The 16,336-nt window shown below is 54.9% G+C and overlaps 1 protein-coding gene and 1 long non-coding RNA gene across 5 annotated transcripts in view; one reads left to right on the top strand and one right to left on the bottom strand.

Annotated features, from left to right (window-relative positions):
- RAI1 (retinoic acid induced 1) overlaps nucleotides 1-16,336 on the bottom strand; it is a 72,844-nt gene that overhangs the window by 30,829 nt on the left and 25,679 nt on the right. For 3 of the 4 annotated variants that reach the window (XM_054270644.1, XM_054270645.1, XM_054270647.1), the window contains one exon: nucleotides 6,258-6,338. The gene's annotated coding sequence lies outside the window, so the exon portion shown is untranslated. Of the gene's footprint in view, nucleotides 1-6,257; nucleotides 6,339-6,444; nucleotides 6,490-16,336 lie in introns of those variants that run through there. The other variant, XM_054270646.1, reaches the window with a different exon arrangement.
- Nucleotides 7,334-8,669, top strand: LOC128933651 (uncharacterized). The gene is made up of 3 exons (XR_008482804.1): nucleotides 7,334-7,362; nucleotides 7,496-7,591; nucleotides 8,273-8,669. It is a non-coding gene; the product is annotated as an uncharacterized LOC128933651 (long non-coding RNA).

Here is a 16,336-nt window from a genome sequence, read left to right as displayed (position 1 = left end):
AGGCAGTGGTATGAGAGGCCAGCCCTGTTCAATAGATCACGCAGAGACAGGCATGTGAAGGACAAGCTATTACAGGACAAGGAAGGCTGAGAGCCGTGGGGTTTGGGGAGGGGGCGGCCGTGCCTCGCTGGATCACTGAGTGCCCACGCCTCGCGAGCCAGCAGCCGTGAACGTTTTTAATTATGCTTTCCTACTTTATCGAGCATCTCATTTTCATTTACACACCAGCCATCTCCACCTGAGAACGTGGCCACTGCTGCTCCTCTCCAGCACTGCTCCCATATTCCCCCACACATCCTCAGCACGGGGGACCCATTTGGTGACAGACACAGACCTGCCCTGCAGCTCCCCTACGCTCCCCACACGATGCCAAGGACCATCAGGGAGCTGGGCAGAGCCTCCCTGATGCTCGGAGTCCCTCCCTGTCGGAGCAGCCAATTTTAGTGGCTGCCATAAATGCAGCAGGAGCAGTGTCCTCTGGTGAGGCATCGAGCGGTGACTAAGAGCGGAGATGACAATAAAGCAGAGGAAGCAAGGTCTGACTGCAAAGCAGCAAAGCAACCCCCCCGAATCCTGCTCGGAGGCACTGACTGATGATACCCTCCCCAAACCAGAGCCTGAGCCCAGTGAAGGAGGGCTGGGCTCTCTGAGACCAGGCACAGGCTCGGTTTGGGTGGAAATCCCATAAACAGGAGGGGAGAAAGGCTTCCCCCATCAGGACACCGGGATGGAGTTCAAGCCTCTTAGCAAAGCACACAGGGAGACTTGTGCACAGCCCCTACAGATAAATCTACCCCCTGAAAGCGTTCTCAGTGGTAAATGCGGTAGAGACTGAGCAGGACCTGACAGCTCGAGGTGTATTTATGGTGCTCTGGCACCGGGGATACAACCAGTTGGGATTTTTGCTCGGCTCTACCACTTGGGCACAGCACAGCCACAACAAACCCATTTGAATACCTCTTGTTTCAACCAAGGCAGAGATCCAGCCTATTCCCTGCGGAGCAAGCGCCAGACCTGGGGCCAAATTAATCTCCGATGGATCTCCATCAACTTCATGGAGTTCCAACTACAATTTGGCCCATGCCTGACACGTAAATCTGCTCATTTTTCTTCCAAATCGTCCAAATACCGCAGCATTTGTTAGCGCAGGAGAGGGGACGCATCCTCGGGGAGAGATCTCTTTGGATACCGCGCCAGCCCTTTCTTTTTTTTATTTCCTTTGCTGCCTGGGATAAAAGGCAAACGAGACAGACCGTGGTACGTGTCTGAGCTGTTTGGGAAAGAAATAGGAATTTCCTCCTGCCATTCCCAGTCTTTTGATAGGCAGGTGGGATGCGAGCAGGAATAACTCAATCAAGACAGAGCAATTTTTAATTAATTTGTGGATCCCTTCACCGGCTGATTGCCTTGGAGACAAAAGGGAAGCCTCTCCTTTAACACTTGTGTGTGCCTGGTACTCTGAGCCTCCCCTTTTCACCGGCACATCTTTGGTCTTGAAAGCTGCACAAAAGGAAGAATTCCTTGATCTTTTGCCTCGGCTTTTGCTAAGATGGAGACACACATGAGGGGGAGCTGGGATGGGGGGTTTTTTGGGTTTCTTTTATATTTTGGGGAGTTTATTAAAGCCCAAAATTCCCATAGAGAGAGGTGGGGAAGGAAATAAAACACGGAAAGGGGAATAAAAACCCTCAAAGCTAAGAAAGGAGAGCGCTTTCCGTCAACACCTTCTGCCCAGCCCGCTCCATCCCCAAGGGGAGGGAGTTGAAAGGTTCAAGCTACATCAAGTGGTGAGTAATGCAGCGGGAGGCTCCTGCTCAGGGCTGGGCGCTCACCCCCTGCCACCCTCCCTGCCCCGTGCCCAGGGCTGGCAGGGCAGAGCCCAGCTCCCACCCTGCCCTTCTCCCCCCACCAGCGACCGTGGGGATGCGGGAACTTCCAAGGCAGTGAGTGACACCACAATTATCGATTGCCGGCTGCAAAGGCTTGCTCTCGCCTCCCCCCCTCTTCTCACTTGTTTTCTTCTGTGCAGCAGTGCCAGCCTTCAGAGACTGCTGCTGTAAAAGGCTGGGATTGACGGGGTGTCAAGATATCCGCTGCCCCTGGCTTTTAACGTTCCCTGCCGGGGGGGAGCGGGAAGAGCCCCTGCACCGGCGAGGGGAGCTTGGATGGCTCCAAAAGAAAGGCAGGAATGAAAAGCCTCCCCCTCTCTCCTCCATCGAGGAGATGCTCTTGAACCACAAGCAGCTTTTTCAGCCTCAGCTTGGCTGCGTGCATCTTGGAAATCTCAAGATGCTGGGAAGGAGGAGAGGCGAGGTGCCAGTCGGCCCCTGCCCGAAATCAAGGCACCCAAAAACCCACCAGGCTCCCCAGCAGGTCCCTGTGGGGTGGCACACACACCTGACCACACAGAAGGTTAGGTAGTGGCCATTTTAGAGGTGGGAAAGACAAGATACATCCAGGCCAGATAAGGTCACCCAGAAAAGGCTGCAAAAGGACTGGGACACCCCAGCTTGGGCAAATCCTCTGCTGTTCAACACTGGTGGCACAAGGGGTGCCAGATCAGAGGGTTTTCCTAGCCAAAACTGGCAAAGCAGGAACTCTGGGTGATCCCTGGATCACACACCAAAGGCGGCAATGCCATCCTGCCCAATGGCTCTGGGATGGTCCCTTGGCAGCCCTGCCCCCAGCTCAGCTGGCCACCCACAGCAAGTGCCATCCCTGCCACAAAATGGGGACGGTCACCTGCCTGTGGAGGTGTTTGTTTGCAAAGCCTGGTGGCACCTTGGGACCATGGCTAAGTGTTACGTGCTGGAGCCAGAGGCCCGAAATTAAAGCTGGCTCCACGGCTGTCGGTGTCGACACCTGGTGATGGGAGGAGAGGGATCGATGATGGAGAGTCTGTCGCTCCTGATGCATCGCTGTCAGGGTCAATACACAATTCCCGGGGAGATCAGGTGTCCAGGTTAACTGCTTTGCCTCCGTGCTAAGCCGATGGGCTGGCAGAGCCCCATCCTGCTCACACATCCTCCTCCCCAGCCACGCTCACCCCACAGCCACCAAACGCCACTGACAGCGGCCCTGGGGCTCGTGGCTCTTGTTTTCATCCATGCAGAGCTCAAGTGCAGTTCAAATGGGTGCCCAAGGCTGGGAAAGGGACACAGGGACAGCAAGGACCTGCCCCCCAGGAGCTTTTGGCTGCATCAAACCAGCCCACTGCCATGGGCAGCATCACCATGGGACCCTGTGGGGACACAGGGCTTGGGGACACAGGCCAGCAGCTCCTCTGGGCTGAGAGGGGAGATGAGACCTCTGAAGGGGGGAGCCCCATCTGCCAGTCTCCCTGTGCACCCCTGAATTCTTGAGCAACAGAAAAGGCAGGAGAGGAGGGAAACTCGCCCAGCACAGGTCCTGCAGGCTCACTGCCCGTGTCCTGCTCCTCAGCCTGGGTGGGCAGAGCACCCACGGGGCGTTGGCACAACAGCTGTCCCCTCCAGGTGACACCGCAGAGCCCCGCGGGACAGGAGAGCAGCGACAGCAGGGCTGCACTGTGCCCTCTGCACCAAGTGCACTCCATGGCACCCCGAAACCATCGCAGTGAGCACTGGCAGGAGGCAGCAGCCCTGCTGTGCCCCCATCCCCATGAGCCACGCTGGGCAAGATCCATCCCAGGGGGTCCTGTGAGGACGAGAGCCACCCGCAGCCAGGCTGCAGCATCTCCCCTTCCAACAGCTCCCGGGGGCTTTCAGCTGCTCATCTCCTCCTCCAGCACAGCACAACCCACCCGGGGGAGCCCAGTGTGACCCCCTGAGGAGGGGACCAGGGGGTCCTACCTGCTGTCAGCCCCAGAGCCAGCCTGGGGGGGACACAGCATCACACCTGGGACAGCATCACACCCTGGGGGGGACACAGCATCACACCTGGGACAGCATCACACCCTGGGGGGACACAGCATCACACCTGGGACACAGCATCACACCCTGGGGAGACACAGCATCACAGCCTGGAGGGACACAGCATCACACCTGGGACAGCATCACACCTTGGGGGGACACAGCATCACACCCGGGACAACATCACACCCGGGACACAGCATCACACCTTGGGGGGGACACAGCATCACACCCTGGGGGGACACAGCATCACACCTTGGGGGGGACACAGCATCACACCCTGGGGGGGACACAGCATCACACCCGGCGCAGACAGACCCGCATCAGCCCCCCCCCCAAAAAAATCCCGAGAAAACAGAGCGCGGCATGAATAACAAAAGCAGCGATCAGTAAAGAGTCTCCCAAGAGGCCGCAAGTTCTTCAATTAGAGCTCGCATTATAGGAATGAGAAACTCCACGCCGTCTTCCGTAAGGATAACACTTTTTTCCCCTCTCTCTTTTAAAGAATAAAGGGAGGGAGGGAGAGGAAGGGCTGCATCTCTAATGCAACAGACAGGTCTGCTGAGATTCACTTTGGCTCTTATTTTGACTTTCATCTAAAAGAGCTGCCCTGGGAATCCATTAAGTCCAATTTAAATCGGCTCTCCGCCCTCACGGCTTCTCCCCGCCTTCGCGGCCCCCCCAGCTCCCTTCTCCCCCTCCTCGCAAGCAAACAAACACAAAAGCAAGGCCGGGCAGGGCGGGCAGCAAGGGCAGGCAGCAAGGGCAGCACCGGTGAGGTTCGGAGCCCTTCCCGGGGGGATTACAGCCTGCCTTCCCCAGGGCAATTGCTCCATCTTTATTTCCCAAATAAACACAATCCGGCCACGTTCGGTGTCCCCAACCCCGGCAGCGCTTTTTGCGGGGAGCCCGTGGGGTTTGGGGACCTGCACATTTCCCCCCTCCATACACCACAATCATATTTCCCCCCGGTTTTATTCTTTTTGAGGACAATTATCTCCATTAACGCCGCAACCGGCAAAGTTGGACGGGATATAATCAAATACTTCAGGTTGGTTGTTTGTTTTTTGGGGGGTTTTTTGGGGGTTTTTTTCGGTTTTTTGGTATTTCTTTCCCCCCAGTGAGCTTCCCCACGCCGAGATCATTCCTGCGCCTTTGGGAATCGCCCCCCCTCGCAGCCGGGCGAGGGACGGACCCCTCGCCTTTCATCTCACCACACTCATTCAAGCTCTGCTTCTGTCGTATAAGCAGTTTTCCAGCTCTTCCCCCCCCCTCCTTCCCGCCCCGTAACACACCCGCTCTGCATTGCATCCTATTCATATGTTTTCAATCATCGCCGTTTCGTTATTTAAAACAAAAGCACACACGGTTCCCCACCCCCGGGCAGCACTCCGAGCCCCCTCACCGGGGCTCCACGGCTATTCCCCGGTTTGTTTGTTTATTGATGTCAACGGGAGGATTTGGAGGCAAAAAATTTGCCGTGGGAGAAAGGGAGCGGGAGGTGAAAGTCCCATCAAGGGGCTTTCCAAAGGCGCAGCCAGATGTGCAAACCCCACGATTCCTTGGGTTATCTGCTAGATCCATTTTTTTCCCTGCCCCGCCAGCCACCGAATAAAAGAAAGAAAATCCATCAAGTCAGCGTTCTCACGTGCAGACAACGGCAAGGAGAGCCAGGCGCCCGCCCGCGGCACCGCCGCAACTTTTGGAAGTATAAAACCATGCACATCCATAACTCCTCAATTAAATCAGCCTCCCCGGGAAGGCTTCCTTCTCTGCAGAGCCTTTCGCAGCCCCGTGCCCATTATTATTTCAACTTTGCCAAAGTAGGGATTCAGGACAAGCAAAAGGAAATCCACCCCCTTTACACGCACAAACATTTCCAAGTCTCAGCTGTATCTTTGTTCAGACACCCATCAATCGGCAAGTCAGGAGGGGTTTTTGGACCGGTTGCAAATTTCTTTTATTACTTCCAGAAAAAGCAAAAACAGCCCCCCCACACACGCCCCCCGGCTCCTCCGTTGCTGCTGCAAATAGGACACACACACAACACACACACAACACAACACACACACAACACAACACACACACAACACACACACACGCACGTATAATCCCCCCTCCCTCCCCAAACTCCGCGATGCCGGCGCCGTGCATCCATTCAATCGCAGCAGCAGCAGCACACGAGTTGCACAAGAGAAAAAAATAAATCCGGAAAAAGCTCTGTCCGCACACCCTCACCCGCCCCACCACCCTCACGCCCTCCCTTCCAATTCTGCTGCGGCTTCAAGGAAAAAAAAAAAAAAAAAGAAGAAGGAAAAAAAAAGGAAAAAAAAAAAAAAAGCACAAAGATGTAGCTTGCAACAATACCTGCGATGGTCCTCGCTCTCTCCTCTCTCTCCTGCTGGCTCGCTCTCCTCCTCTTCCAGAGCACAGTAGCCAGATTAGATCCTTAGAAAAAAAAATGTGAGAAATAGCACAATTCTCCCTTTTTTTTTTTTTTTTTTTTTTTTTTTTGCTTCCCTTCTCAGCAGCCCTTCTGAGCTCCTTCACTAACCATTATTCATAGACCACTAGGGGATATAAGGTAATTAGAAACGGCCCTATAGCATCCAGCCTGAAAATGTAATGCCAGCGGTAGGAGTGGTGGAGGGCTCTGGCTGCGGGCGGCTCCGGCAGAAAGTGCTCGCTTGGAGCTGGGGACCGAGGTGAGAAGTGGGGTGGAGGAGAGGGCGAGCGGCAGCGGGTGCTGGCAGCTCTCCCGACACAGACCAGGGTGGCCAGGGACACCGAGCGGCACCGGCTTGGGTTGGGTTTGGGGTGGTTTCTTTTTTTTTTGGATTTTTTTTTTTTTTTTTTTTGTATTTTGGAGTGGGGCTCGCCGTGCCCGTGTGAGCCGTGCTGGGGCTGCGTGTGTGTGTGTGTGTGTGTGCGCGTGTGTGTGTGTGTTTGTGCCAGGAATAGCAATCAGCAGAGGCAGCACACAGAGCGCAAAAATGCCATCATGCAGGGTCAACAGAAAGCTGCAGACATTTTTTTTTTCCTCTCTCTCTCCCTTTTTTTTTTTTTTTTTTTTTTGGTAGGCTTAATCCTCTGGAGCGGGGGAGAGGGAAAAGGAGGAGGCTGCTGCCTTCTTTATAGTTTTGATTTTTTTTTTTTTTTCCTTTTCCAACCTCGTAGGATCAGATTAACCCCCCCTCCTCGAACACACACACACACACACACACACACACACACACGCACACGCACACACACACACACACTCCAGCCCAGCCATCCCAACCCTCTGCCAGCACTGCACCGGGGGATGCCGGAGGGTCGGCGCAGGGCGGGATGCGGGTCTGGCCGGGCGGGATGCGGCTCTGGCAGGGTGGGATGCGGGTCTGGCAGGGTGGGATGCGGCTTTGGCAGGGTGGGATGCGGGTCTGGCAGGGTGGGATGCGGGTCTGGCCGGGCGGGATGCGGCTCTGGCAGGGTGGAATGCGGCTCTGGTGATGAGCCGGCTGCGATGAGCTAGGTGGGCTCGGCGGGGAAGCAGAGCAGGAGGGAGAAAACGGGGGGGGAGAAAAGGGGGGAGGTGGAGGCAAATGAACAAATCACACCTGCAGCTTTCTGCGTGCCGGAGCCAGCTGCAGCCCAGGCAGCGACCGGCAGGGAAAAATCCAGGCGGGCTCCCAGCACCATCATCTGCGGGGATTATTGAGGTGCACGGGGAGCGGGCGGCAACTCATGGCTGGCAGCGATTGATTTTGGGGAGGTTTATTATTAGCAGGAGGGGGAAAGGGAGGTGCTAACAAAGAGCGACCCTTACACACACACACACACACAGACAGACAGACACATACACCGATTTTTTTCCCAAGGGGTAAATAAAACCCGTCGCAGAGGCGAGGACGGGGAGCCGGTGCCCTGGCCACCCGTGCCGTGCCGTGCCGTGCCGGGATCGCGGCTCCGAGCCCCGGCTGCTGCCCAGCCCTGCCTCCTCCCACGGCTCCGCTCGGAGCCTCTCGTTAATTGAACTAAAGCTGTTCACCTTGATAACGCAGCACGGCAGCAAGTTTCCGAGCCGTACGCGGGGGGCTGGAGAGCTATTTGATCCACTTCCAAGGCGCTGCCTTTCAATTCAACCCCTTGCTCTTGAAGGATGGATAACCAGGCCCTCTCTTTTCCCTGTTAATTACTCGAGATAGCAGCCATCAAGCTGCAAAGCAGACCAAACCTCACAAGGGGACACAGCACCTGCAAAAGCAGGCTGCTTGTTCTCATCTCCCCTGTCTTTATTCTCCCCATCCCCATCCCCATGGCAGACCCAGTCTGGCCGTGTGTAGGTAATACACCACAATATGCTCCCAGCCACCTCCAGCTCCACACATGCCTCTCTGCAGGATGGTAAATCAAGCTGGGACCTCATGGCTCTCCAGGGACTCGCTGTTATTCCCTGTAATCACCAATCTGCCCTGCCCTTCACACACAGGAGCCTGGCACTGTTTGGCATCACAAGCCGTGACTGCCACCCCAGTGAAGCCAAGGTGGGATGGACCCAAAGGGCATCACCCCCCAGCTTCTCCTCTGGGATTGACAGAAGACTAAAGGATTTGTTATTTTTACACTGCAATCCAATAAATTCAACAATCTGGTCTGTCCGTGTTATTTCCCGGCTCTGGTATGTTTGAAATCCCCACCTCCAGGAGCCCTGTGATTTCGGGAAGATCTCAGCCCCGCTCTCCTCCAACCCTGACCTCACCGTGGTGGGGTGAAAGGTTGAAACCACAAGCCCCAGGGAGCCCCATATGCAAATTTAATCACCACCAAACACTTTGGTTGTTAAACACTTTTTCTTTTTCTGGAGCCTTTAAAGTTTTCTGCACCTACGATTTACGGGTTCAAAAAGGCTGATTTCATGACTTCTCAGCATTTCTGAGGTGTCGACACCCACGTCACCTCTGTTTGCATGACACGGTCATGTCTGTCTAAGCCAAACCACTGCCTGGGTGGGAGACCACCACCTATAACACCAATTAACTTCACTCATTAAAACCTCCAAGCTCACAGAGGATGCTGCTGCTCAGTTATGCAGATGGAAAAGTTTCCATCCCCTTGATAAAATCCAGATCCAGAGCATCCTCGAGCAATCTCACCCTGAGCTACCACAAAACAGCATCAAAAAGCCTCTTCCCACCTCCCCTGCCATGAGAGCAGGGCTCACCTTGCTGATCAAAGTCGGAGGCTTCCCTGGACATAACACAGCACCTCCTGCCCTGGAGAGGCTAAAAAATAATGACTCATAGCAATGTTATTTCTGGAGCTGCTAAAACAAAGGCACTCTGGCTCCCTCGGTGTCTCACCACTTTGACCTAAATGATAAGGCATCCTGAGAAAACTGAGCTTTTCCCACCAGCCCTGACATGAGTGGCCAACCCAGGGTCCAAGGACCTCCCCAGTACCTACACAGGATGCTCTAAGCTGGCTCTTTCTCATTCATCTTTATTTCATCCCTCTTCCTGGCAGATTTTCCCTCAGCCCCAATCCCAATGGATGGATTTTGTCCCCTGCCCAGGTGCCACACACCCCACACGTGTGGTGGCTCCTCGCAGGCAGGAGCAGCAGCCCTGCCCCAGCTCTCATCGAGCTCCGTGCATCGGCTCCGAGCGGATCCGATGGATTTTCATTTCCTAACTTTGCCCTTCGGGCTATTTCTAACGAGCTTCCTCACGCTTAAAAAAAAAAAAAAAAAAAAAGAAAATCCTTCATCTTGCAGCACGGTGTCAGAACAGCAACGCTCGGGATGACTGTGCCTGCGAGGAGGCTGGAAATTAATTATATCACAGTGGCTTCAGGTAGGGATCCATCCGCTGACCTCCTTGTCCAGCTCCCGTCTGGGACCCAGGGAACGGCCAGAAATCCCCTCCCGGAGCAAACAGGCTTTTTTTGGCCTCGAAAAATGTATTTTTGTGGTGTGATGTCTGGTCTGTGCAGCACAGCCGTGGATGTGGAGCCACCACTGTCCTCCCATGACCCCGTGCCCTCCCTGTACCCCACATCCCCAGCCTTGAGCCCCCTTGTGCAGCCTCTTCCTGCATCACAGGTCCATCCACCCTCCTGGACCCATCCCTGCTGAGAGGGAGATTCAGTCCTGGGTGCCTTAATTTCCACTAATCAGATGTTTTAATGAGTTTCTCAGATCCCACTCCCCACCACCACCACCACCCCCTCGGGGGCTGGCCCCGCTCCCTCATCGTGCTGAGGCCCCTGACACCTCCAAGGCTTTCCTTGGTGGGAGTGCGGCGATTATTTCTCTCAAAAGGTCTCTTATAATGGAAACCATCTCTGCATCCCTCCCTGGTCTCCTCCTGCCGTGACCCAGGCTCCATCGAGAGGAGCTCTGCTCCAAGGCAGCGCCGTGTTTCCATGGAAAGAGTGAATAGCAGAGTCTTCCCAGTGGTTTATTAGAATTCCTTTTACTCCGATGGAGAGTTTTAGAGCAAAGTAGAAAGGCTTTAATGTGGGGCTAATGGAGCCCCTGGGAAGTCCAGGAAGGAAATCTCCCCTGGAGGAGGCGTGAGGAGAGGGAGGGCAACTTTCAAGACGAATTCCTGGACAGGTTGAAATTTTTTTGCAGGAGCCATCTCAGGCAGCGAGAAATGGAAATGAATGTTTGTTTTATTTTTAACAGATGTTACAAAAGACCTGCCAGTAATTCAGTGAACGATGCAAAACCTAGATCCCACTCACTTTTCCCGGCATGTCTTCCATCCCCTCCCTCTCCTGCTTGGTACAAACGCTTATTTGCATTTAGCATATCACATTAAAAAAAAAAAATAATAAGAAATTAAGCAATAAAATAACAATTGTACACCACTTCATTTCCTCCCTCCCTAAGGTTTTGGTTTCAGGTTAAATCCTTGGTTGGAGCAGCTATTAATTGTTTTTAATAAATTTTTCTGTCTCTTCAGATTTCCCAAACCTATATTTTACACACCCACTTTGGGGGGTGCCCTCTTGCCAGGGCCCCCATCCCTCTCTCTCCCTGCTGCTCCCTCATGGAACAGCTCTTGACTCTGCAAAGTGTTTGGAGCCCCAGTGTGAAACACAGACTGCAGCCTCTTCTTTGGGAAGAAACACAGGGATTTGCAGTTGAGAGATGGGCAGAGGGAAAGGGAAGGAGGTACAATGAGGGGGTCCTAAAACCATCCAGCCAGGGGCTGGAAAAGCAGTAAGAGTGTGGGTCTCCAAAACACACAGTGCAGAAAGTGATCCATGCATGAACACACACAGCACAGCATAGGGAATTCCAAAGCTGATCTGAAACCCACCACGGTGCCAGAGGGGTATCTGGGATGAAACAGAGCATTTATGAACGACACACATGAAACCCAGACCTGGGAGGCCAGCGGCAGTCATGGAATCCCAGAATGGTTTGGGTTGGAAGGGACCTTAAAGCCCACCTTGTTCCAACCCCCTGCCACGGACTGGGACACCTTGCACTACCCCAGGTTGCTCCAAGCCCCTTCTAACCTGGCCTTGGACGTGTCCAGGGATGGGGCATTCACATTTTCTCTGTGCCAGTGCCTTACCACCCTCACAGGGAAGATTTTCTCTCTTATATCCAATCTATCCATGCCCAGTGTCGATGTGAACCCATTCCCCCTTGTCCTGTCACTCCATGCCCTTGGAAAGAGTCCCTCTCCAGCTTTTGTAGTCCTGGCCAGAGGAGCCCTGAATCCCACGGATACCAGATTTCCTGAAAATGAGCAACTTTGGCAGCTCCTGGCTTAACTCTTGCCTGAAAAACACAAGCTGCAGTGGTTCCCCTTTTCATGCCCAACTGTGAAATACCACTTCTCCTCTGGACACCCAGCTTTCCAAAGGGTATCCGGAACATTGAGTGGGCAAATGCAGGGTGATTTTCTGCCTGGTTTCCTGTTAGCAACCCTGCATGCATAACCCCAAGTGGCCCATGATTCCAAACACCAGCATACCCTGTGCTGGATTCACACTCCATCGATGCCTTGTTTGTGGGATTCCAAGCAGGAAAGGAGGAGACAGGCTCTTGGGAGCAGACACAGGTCAGTACTGACACAAACAGGGTGTCCCTGCACCCATTATAAACCCTAAAATCTGCCTGATTTCCAGGCAGAAAATGGCATCCGTGTGCACTTCCAGGTGACGGAGGAAAAGTGGCTGTTTGCACTGAGCTTTCTCCTCTTCCCGTTACAATCCTGCACCTGGTTAGCAACTGTCGGAAAGAGGTTAATCACAGTCCTTAAATCAGGAACCTTGTTGTGGTATGCTCGGGATGCACATCTGTGCTCTCCATGGCTCATCCCCGGCGGCATTTGGGAGAAGGCAATATGCCAAAAAATCCCCACCCCCAAATAAGCCACCCAACCCCCCCCCAAACGAGCGACAAGCATCCCAGGGTGCAGGATCCTGCTGATTCCTTGAGCTGGTTCTGCAGCACACGTGGAAGGCTCATGATTCCCCCAGCCCCACCACGGCCGTGGGTTAAAGGCATCTCGGATAATGCGGTGTTGGCACGGCCATTATGGGGCAGAAAAGGCTTTTGAGGGATTGGGGTTTTGCTCGCTGGCCAACCTTGTGATGGAGGGGAGGAGTAATCACCTGGAAATGCCTTGGGAGCAAACCATGGGGTGGTTTCACACCCCAACCCAGAGCTCAGCCCTTGGCAGAGCAGCTCCAGCAGCCGCCAGCTGCCCAGCTTGGCTCCCGATTTCCAAGCATTGCAAAGCCTGGCCTGGCCTTGCTATTTCTAGGCCTGTCCCAGGGGATTACCCTGCTCTCCCTGTTTTGGGAAAAAGCAGCATTCCAAAGCGTCAGAGCCCTGGTGCTCAGCCGGGCCGTTCCAGGCACACACGCACACACGTGCACAGCCCGGAAAATGGAGAGGAATTGATCCCGGAGGCAAATCTCTTTTGTTCTAACCCCGCTGCTGTAACTGGATCTCCCCAGGTTCCCCGGCTCGGGAGCTGCGGAGGATCACATCGCTTTCATGCCTTCTCCCAGTGCCAGCTTGTCACATTCCCCGGGCGGGAAGGGGAGGCATCGCTCCCAGCGCTTGTTTACCTCGGCACCGAGCAGCACGAGGGGGGCACGGAGGTGATGAGCCAAAACCTGGAGGGAGCAGATTGCGGAGCCGCGCCATGAGACCACCCCCAGCTCACAGGCTGCCCCTTTTTAATGAGGTCCCCCCCGCCATCCTCCTCCCCTGTGCCCTGACATCCTCCTGCCTTTCCCCGCTGCCTTGTTCCGACTGCAGAAATGCTGATTCACAGAGCCCGGCGCAGGAGGCGTTTGGGAGGCACAGAGAGAGCAGCACAGCATCGCCCCAATGCACCCGGAGCTCCCCGGGCGCCCTCGCACCGGGCACCGGCGACAGCCGAGTCGCTGCGGATTAAATCCGCTCTGCGCTCCTTCCAGCACCTCTTTCCCTGTGACTCCCTCGCCTCCCAGCAAGGTGAACCCATCCCCTCCGCTCCCCGGGAGAGCTCGCATGCGAATTTGCCTTCCCTCTGTGCACAGGGGAAAAGCAAGGTGAAGGATTGCAGGCTGCACACGGTGGTGGGATGGGGTGGATGGGTGGATGGAGTGGAGGGCACTTCCCCAGGGATGCACTCTGCTTTCCCAGCGGCAGGGCAAAGGGAACAGCACCCCGACCCGCTGCCAGGCAGGGTCACACCTCACTCCCGGGTGCTTTGATGCATCACCAGCAATCCAGACCCCATCTCCTCCTTCCTGGGGGTCCGTGCCCCGGCTGGGTCCTGGCACCCACAGCCACATCAAGGGCGCTGTGCAGTGACAGCAGCCGGCAGGAACCAAGCTGCCTGCCCTGCCTCACCTTCCCTCTCCTCTCCTCTCCCCTCCTGCCAGCACGGTGCAGCTGGTGCAGCAGCAGGGCCAAAATCCGAGACTGCAAAAGGATGTTTTGTTGGAGCTGTAGGAGTGGCGTCCTCAGCAGATCAGGGAAGGCAAATGGCTGCAAAAGCAAGGGATGGCTGTCCAAGCATTTCACTTCTCACAAGTGCAGGTCTCTTCCCTCTGGGACAACCACAACACACGAGCAGAGCTCAGGTGAACAGATCCATCCTGTTCTACCCCCTCTTGCTTTCTATGACCCCATTCACTTCTCCCCCCTGAGGCCACTTCATCCCCAAGTCACCTGTGGTGCCACAATGGATGCAAACACCTGGGAAACCCATGCACTGAACAGCAGGATGTGACACAGACTTTCCTGTCACCCTCACACTCCTGCCTGTGCCACGTCCCTCTGGACCAGCTCAGCACTGCTCGGATCAGGTGGGACCATGCCAGAGCAGGGCATGCAGAGGATAAACCCAGCAAGCCAGGCAGGGAAGCCAAAATTGAACCCAGCTCTGCAAGCCCATGGGAACACTCAAAGATCAAATCCACCTTTTCCTTTAATCCTTCTACCTTTTCTTGCAGGTGTATCAAAGCTGTGCTGGCCCACTCTGCATGGGTGACCACCTGCCCACAGCCAGTGGCCAAGCTGGGCTGCTCATCTGGCTCCCCAAAAAGCCGTGGTGCATTTGAATAGATTTCCACCACACAACTGTAAAGGCCCCAGTGGGTTTGAATAGGAGCCCCTTGAGGTATTATCTCAGCAGTGCCTCGAGGCAGCCACCTGAATCCTTCCGTGACTGCTGCACAAACCTGGAATGTCTCCAGCAGCTGGGGATTATGGACAGAGCTTGCAGAGGAGCCCCCAGACCACCACAGCACAGCCAGCACCATCAGCTCGCAGATGCTCCCACGTGCAGCCATTCCTCAAAAAACAAGGCACGGGGATGCTAAGAAGACCAAAGCCCAGATGCCAAAGCAGGAAACCAAGCTGAAGTTTTCACATTAATCATATCGAGCTCTATTCTTTTTCATCTATTTCAAGGCAAGTCAAAAAGAGGTTCACACTCTCCCCTGGCAAACCACAGAGGATGACGTGAGCCTGTCTCTTGCATTGCAAGTAGAGTGTGTCAAGCAATTAGCAAGTCATCAGGAATTCAGATAGGGTGGGCAGGATACGATCCCTCAAAGCTCTGGCAGGAGCATTACCCACCCTGGAGTTTCCCATCAGGCATGGAAGGCAGCAGAGGGAGCAGGGGCTGCTGGTGAGCTCTCAGGAGCAGAGCAGACACTGATGCCATGAAACACCTCACGTTTAGCCTTGCTGTAGCTCAAAGCCCTGGGCATTCAATGCAGATTTCTCCTCGCTCATCCCCAACCTCAGCAAGGCGGCCAGGACAATTCCAAGAACCCTCAGGCATCCTGCAGGCCTGCTGGGCCAACCCGAGCACCTCACAGATAACCCATCCCTGGGCATTTTGGCACTGCATCAACTCTTGCTGCTCCCACCAGTTTCACTCCCTGAACCTCTGGCCAATGCTGGTTTCCACTCAGCATCATCCCAAACCCTGTTATCCTGGAAGTTAGTGGCAAAACCCATGCAAGAGCAGGAGCAAGCCTTCACACTGGGATGGGATTTGCACTTTGGTGCCCCAGAGCTGCTAAACCCCCACCACACCAAGGCCTGGCACGGCACACAAGTGGAGCAGGACCATCTCACCAAGAGCACCCTGAGATAATACCTCAAGGGGCTCCTATTCAAACCCACTGGGGCCTTTACAGTCGTGTGGTGGGAATCTATTCAAATGCACCACGGCTTTTTGGGGAGCCAGATGAGCAGCCCAGCTTGGCCACTGGCTGTGGGCAGGTGGTCACCCATGCAGAGTGGGCCAGCACAGCTTTGATACACCTGCAAGAAAAGGTAGAAGGATTAAAGGAAAAGGTGGATTTGATCTCTGAGCGTCAGGGCTGCAGATGCAGCAGCGTGGTGGTGGCAAGGGGTGCCCTGGTGTCCCCAGACACATCCAGAGTGTTCCCATGGGCTTGCAGAGCTGGGCTCAATTTTGGCTTCCCTGCCTGGCTTGCTGGGTTTATCCTCTGCATGCCCTGCTCTGGCATGGTCCCACCTGATCCAAGCAGTGCTGAGCTGGTCCAGAGGGACGTGGCACAGGGAGGAGTGTGAGGGTGACAGGAAAGTCTGTGTCACATCCTGCTGTTCAGTGCATGGGTTTCCCAGGTGTTTGCATCCATTGTGGCACCACAGGTGACATGGGCTGATCCCCATGAGCACCCAACCAGCCCCAAAAGACGAGGGAGGATTGTCCTGAGGTGTGAGCAGCCAGCCTGGGCACACACCTCCCTGTGCAGAGGGATGCAGCGTGCTGGGCAGGTGGCACAGGGGACGCCTCATCTGCCACCTGCCCTTCCTCCTCTCCATTGCCAAGGTAGCAGCAGACAATGCTATCTGCTGGGCTGTCAGCCGGCCCTCCTCCCGTCTCTTTAGCCAGAAAACTCTCCATCTGTCTCCAGATGGGGTGTTTCTACCACTCCAGTCAAACCGATTCAGAGTGGAA

This window comes from Melozone crissalis, unplaced genomic scaffold, assembly GCF_028551555.1.
Source record: "Melozone crissalis strain CALT ecotype California unplaced genomic scaffold, PUWL_Pcris_2 ptg000012l_1, whole genome shotgun sequence".
Lineage (NCBI taxonomy): Eukaryota > Metazoa > Chordata > Aves > Passeriformes > Passerellidae > Melozone > Melozone crissalis.
This window is presented reverse-complemented; position numbering and strand designations above follow the sequence as displayed.